At 40.2% G+C, this 6,000-nt stretch overlaps 1 long non-coding RNA gene across 1 annotated transcript in view; it reads right to left on the bottom strand.

Moving 5' to 3' along the window:
* Positions 1 to 847: 847 nt before the first annotated feature.
* Positions 848 to 6,000, bottom strand: part of LOC122424787 — a 35,289-nt gene continuing 30,136 nt past the window's right edge. Inside the window, exon 3 of the long non-coding RNA XR_006264534.1 lies at positions 848 to 1,177. This is a non-coding gene — a long non-coding RNA (uncharacterized LOC122424787). The remainder of the gene's footprint in view (positions 1,178 to 6,000) is intronic.

Below are 6,000 nucleotides of genomic sequence, written 5' to 3'. Positions count from 1 at the left end.
TCTCTACTCTTCTCTTGAGCTCATCCAGTGAATGATTCATTGGTGCTGCTGTATCCTCAAGTTCTATCATCTCCATTTTTAAAATAATTTTATTTCCCTGCTGAAACTTTCTATTTTTCCATTTATTACAAGAGAACTTATAATCAATTGCTGAAACATTTTTATGATGACTGCTCTAAAATTCTGGTCAGATAATTTCAATTCTGATTTATTTCCATGGATGTTGCCATCTGCTGCTTACCTTCTCTCATTCAAGTTGTGATTTTCCTGGTTCTTGGGACAATGGAAACAGTGAGAGACTTTAATTTTGGAGGCTCCAAAATCACTGCAGATGGTGACTGCAGCCATGAAATTAAAAGATGCTTGCTCCTTGGAAGAAAAGTTATGATCAACCTAGACAGCATACTAAAAAGCAGAGACATTACTTTACCAAGAAAGGTCTGTCCAGTCAAAGCTATGGTTTTTCCAGTAGTCATGTATGGATGTGAGAGTTGGACTATAAAGAAAGCTGTGTGCCAAAGAATTGATGCTTTTGAACTGTGGTGTTGGAGAAGACTCTTGAGAGTCCCTTGGACTGCAAGGAGATCCAACCAATCAATCCTACAGGAAATCAGTCCTGAATATTCATTGGAAGGACTGATGCTGAGGCTGAAACTTCAATACTTTGATCACCTGATGCAAAGAGTTGACTCATTAGAAAAGACCCTGATGCTGGGAAAGATTGAAGGCAGGAGGAGAAGGGGACAACAGAGGATGAGATGGTTGGATGGTATCACTGACATGATGGACATGAGTTTGAGTAGGCTCCAGGAATTGGTGATGGACAGGGAAACCTGGCATGCTGCAATCCACGGGGTCGCAAAGAGTCAGACACGACTGAGCAACTGAACTGAACTGAACTGAACCGGGATGACATGATTTCAAGCTGTAATGTGGACATTTCGCCTATTTGTTTTCATTTTTTTCCCATTTATTTCATTTTGTCTATTATGATAGAACTCTGGGTCCCATCGAAATCTTCCATTTTAACAGGCAGTCATCCATTTAGGTGTCATAGACAGTCTTGGGTGACTTTGTGGGTTGTGGTTTCAATGGCAGTTTAATTTTCAGAGCCTCTGTGGTGTTACTTTGGTCTGCTCAGTTTATGCTGATGTTGTCAGCAGCACTCGTTTTCCACCTGAGGGAAGAAGAATGCCACCTGAGCTGCATTCTCTTGTTAGGTCAGGGATTAGGATACAACGGGTCTGGGTCATCTGCCCCTGTCAGGGGACACCCTGCAATCATTTTGTTCCTAAGTCCTGAGAAAACCATCTCACCTTCCTCTTACAAGCTTGTGCTATTTCCAGGGTTTATATTTCTATCGGGTGGGGAGGAGCAAGGAGAAACTCTTCTACACCATCTTGCCCTAACTCGAAGCCACTCTATTTCATTTTAAGAATGAAAAAAGCACAATTTAAACAAATAATTCCATTTTTTTTTCCTGTGAGTCAGTTTCAATCTGCCACGGAGAAGGGGCAACATTATTTAGCCTTGCTGGTTTTGCCCCTTTTCCTCCTCAGCAGTTCCTTCTTTTCCAGTCTCCATCTCCCCTGACTTACCTCCCCACCATTATTCCTTCCATCTGTCAAGGTATAAGTTTGAAGTGATTTTTAAACGGGAGAAACCAGTGGTATCGAATGTAAGCATGGGCACACACACACACACACACACACACAAAACAGCTTCTGTGTTAGGTTAAACACAAAGGCAGCTATAAAACAGGGAGTTTTAGGTACCAGCAGATTTGTAGTACTATTAAATGAATTCTGTGATTTCCAATAAGAAGAGATCTGACATTTATTCACTTAATTTTAGTGACTGATGAGGTTATATGTTTCACCATTCTTGGAGGTTATTTGTATTTAATAGGGATCAAAGTGAAACAAACAGTCCCCTAAAGGCATCATTTCAGAGAGCAAAGGAGTGAGGATGTTATTTCACAACAGTGAGTTTTCAAAGGTGGTAGAGGATAATTCGGTATATTTGTACCTTGAAGGAAGTTATGGTATATTTAAAGACTGGATTCTAAAATTATCACTGCTTTGTTATGTTTTTAATCATAATATTTAATTTAGTTTGAACTTTCAAAAAGTTTAAGTCTTTCAGAGTTTAGATGTTTAGGTGTGGTCAAAACCAAGATTGAGAGACATTGTTCTAGAGAATGAAGGGAAACAGACTACCTTCCTATGGGACTGACCACGAATTAGGTTGTAAAGTGTGGGCTCCTGTCCGTTGAGTGTAAGCTGTGGTATGTGTTTTCCAGCTCTCTATAGATGTGGACTCAACACAAAGTGTCCTTGTGGACACTTTCGTCTAATACTCTGGCATCTTTCCTTCAAATCCACCTTCTCTCCCTCTTAATAGCTGTTGCGCAGGTGTCTTACCATTGTTAAGCAATGGTTAAACGCTTAAAAGACTTATAGAAAAATATTATGAGAGGGACTTATCTCCTTAAAAACCTCATTTCTTTCTTTCTATCCCTATTGGGCTAAGGAGATTCAGTTTAATTAGGCCGGAGTCATATGTACATGTTGTTGCTGTTCAGTTGGTTAAGTCATGTCTGAATCTTTGTAACCCATGGACTGCAGCATATCAGGCCTCCCTGTCCTTCACCATCTCCCAGAGTTTGCTCAAACTCATGTCCATCGAGTTGGTAATGCCATCCAACCATGTCATCGTGTGTCATCCCCTTCTCCTCCTGCCTTCAATCTTTCCCGGCATCAAGGTCTTTGCCAATGAGCCAGCTCTTCACATCAGGTGGACACAGTACTGGAGCTTCAGCTTCAGCATCAGTTCTTACAATGAATTTCCTTTAGGATCGACAGGATTGATTTCCTTTAGGATTGACTGGTTTGATCTCCATGCTGTCCAAGGGATGCTCAGTCTTCTCCACCTCCAAAGTTTGAAACCATCCATCCTTCATTGCTCAGCCTTCTTTGTGGTCCAACTCTCACATCCGTATACGATTACTGGAAAAACCATAGCTTTGACTATACAGACCTATGTGAGATGAGGCAGGTGTTTATTTATACCATTATATCTTACTGCCTCACTGCTCATGAGTTTTTTTAAACTATTTTTTTTTAAATATAAAAAAGATTAAGGCCATATTTTGCAAAGCAATCAATACTGGCAACAGAAGAATTTATTTATTTAACAGGATACAAATGTGCAATTTTATTCTAAAAACTTAACTCATTTATATTTTTCACTTTTTTGTATTAGAAGCATTCATCCCACTTTAACAGGGCACTCACCTCCCTAGTCTACACTCTAGGAGAAAAACAAATGATTTCTCTTATCATACAGACAATGTTAAAGGGAGTTTTTCCTGCACTCGTTGAAAGAGAAACAGTTTTTCCTATGGCTTATGATTTGTGCTCTGGATGTATGGTCCCCTGAAGTCTAGAAGGAAATAAAAGAAGGGATAGTTTTTGTGTGGAGGGATAAACAAGGTGTGGCGGTGGGTCTGGAGGTGGAGAAATTAAGTGAGGTGACTGATAAATACAAGTGACCTCACTGTAGGGCACTTGTTCTAGAAGGCACTGTCTCATAACCCAGGACATGTCCAGTGATTGAACCAAGAGGAGGATAGCTGTAAAGGAAACATGCTAAAAGGTCCATGATCCACAGTGTCTTGGAGGCATTACTCATAATGCAGGCCATGCAGCCTTTTCCAGCTGGGACTCTAGTTTGCACCACATGGAAGCCCTGTTCATGTCCTACCAGTACATCACCAGCTAATTTTCCCACAGCGGTAGCATTCCCCTATGCCATGAGACTTTATGCTGTCCCCATCCGATGATGCCCATGCGTGCACCTCTAGACAATGCCATGGACTTCTGAAAGATGAATTTCTACAGCAGGACGTGGATGAGTATGGACCCTATTTAGCCCATGTATGGTTCGGTGTGAAGATGTTAAAACGTCTAGGCTTTCCATAGGCTGTAAGGTAGCACTGATTATGAGGTTTCACCATCAGTCTTACAGGGCAGAGACAGAAACAGTGGTGGTGTCAAAGGCTGCTTGTGCCTTAGCAGGGCTGGGATTGGGACAGGAAACAGAATCGGCAAACACAGGAGGAAAAGAGCCCAGATCTGGACTTAATGTCGACTCTGAGCACCTGACCTTGCCCGAGAGCTATTTCCTGATCTCCAAGGTAAGAAATTTCTGATACTGTTCAGTTGTGAGGAAGACCTGTACTTCAGGGATGCCTGGACTCATACCAACCTCAAAGTCAGTCTAACGTGATGTCTGCCCTTTGGGGTAAGTCTATTTCCCTTGCCAGTGATTGGTTTGAGAAGAAGCCTACAACATATTTCTAGCTAATTAGAGATGAGGGTTACACCACAAGGACGTCTAGAAATTCTTCCTTTCTTTTAAAAAGAGAGATCTTTGGAAGAAATAAGTTCCCTTCTTCCATTTCCTCCATCTTGGTATATATTTAGGTGGACATGCTGGGGACTGTTGCTGTCATCTCATGACCATGCGGAGAAAGCAAGAAATATAAGAAGAATTTAAGCTGGAGCAATAATGAAGTCAAGCCACTGAGTTCACCCACTCTGAAATGGCCCCATTTTTAGTTCTAACATTGATAAGAGAATAAGTCTTTCTTAGTGTTTAAGCCAATTTTAGTTGAATTTTCTGTTACCTCCAGCCAAAAGCATGCCAAATGAATTCATTATTGATGAGAAAATAAATCCTTTGCATCATTTCATGAACTCCGTACAGATTTATGATCAGCTAAGGGTAGCAGGCTCTTCTGTCTGGTAGTGGACTATCTCCCCACCCTCTTTCAGGTGGTTCTGAGACTGCATAGGCGACACTCTATGAAAGAATCTTTCTGTAATCACCAAGCACTTTTTCTTTCATTGCAGTCAATATAGGGAATAAAACTGAGGAAAGGACTCTCCACTCCGAAATAGATTCTGAATTCATAAAATATTATATAAGAAAGTAAAAGGTGCATACATGCAAATTAAAAACCAGAAGACAGAAATACTCACTTTCAGAAATGCAAACATAAAATCAAAGAAGATAAGGGGCTTAAGTGAAAATGTGTTAGGGTCTTATGAGAAGCAGGTACAGGTTCTAGTAGCTGCATTTGGGGGTTTGGATGCCTGTGCAGAGAAGGTAGTGTAGGGCACAGATGCTAGTCACACACGGAACTAGAGTTTCAATATCTGCAACAAGTCAGCATTCACAGGGACAGGCAGACACCATCCCTGCCAGGTGGGGGAAGGAGCAAGGAAGCTTGCCTTATATGCAGGATTGAGTCTAGAAGAAAATAACCCAGTAAGTTCAAACCCATTATCACATGAATGAGCAGGTCCAAATTCATGTCATCAGTGTGTTCCTAAATGAGAAATTAACAAAAAAATGGACCTTGAATAACTGAAATCCATGAATTCTCAGAAGAGGCAAAGCCAGCCTAACCCAATTAGGAGAATCCCACAGTTCAGGAAACTGGGGAATTAAATCTCAGCTAAAGATGAGCACCCGATGATGATTCCATGGAAGGAAGTGAATTACTGGGATGGAGAATAAGATTGTGCAACATAAAGAAAAATTTGTACATTAAGAACAAGAAATAATGGACCTGTCTAAAAGAGGTTTTAAATAATTATTTTTTAAATGTTTACATAGGTAAAGTGAAAAGAGATAAAGCAAGCACAAAACAGTATAAAAAACAGATTCGCAAAAGGAGAAAGGATACAATGGAAATCTTTAAATGATCATCATAAAATTATCACAATTTTTAAAAATCAATTAGCTTGTTGAACAACAGTACAAATACATACAGAAAAATAATGTATATATTAGAACACAGATCTAAGGAACTGACCTAGAGTGTGGAAGAGAAAAACAAGAGGAGTTGAGGCATGTAAAACAGGAAGATGGGGTCTAATATATGCTTGATAGGAGTTCTAGGATAAAGTAAAGTGAATGTGGGAGACCTAA

This window comes from Cervus canadensis, chromosome 22 (genome assembly GCF_019320065.1).
Source record: "Cervus canadensis isolate Bull #8, Minnesota chromosome 22, ASM1932006v1, whole genome shotgun sequence".
NCBI classification, from domain to species: Eukaryota; Metazoa; Chordata; class Mammalia; order Artiodactyla; family Cervidae; genus Cervus; species Cervus canadensis.
The sequence above is the reverse complement of the archived record's forward strand: the minus strand, read 5'-3'. Positions and strand labels throughout refer to the sequence as shown.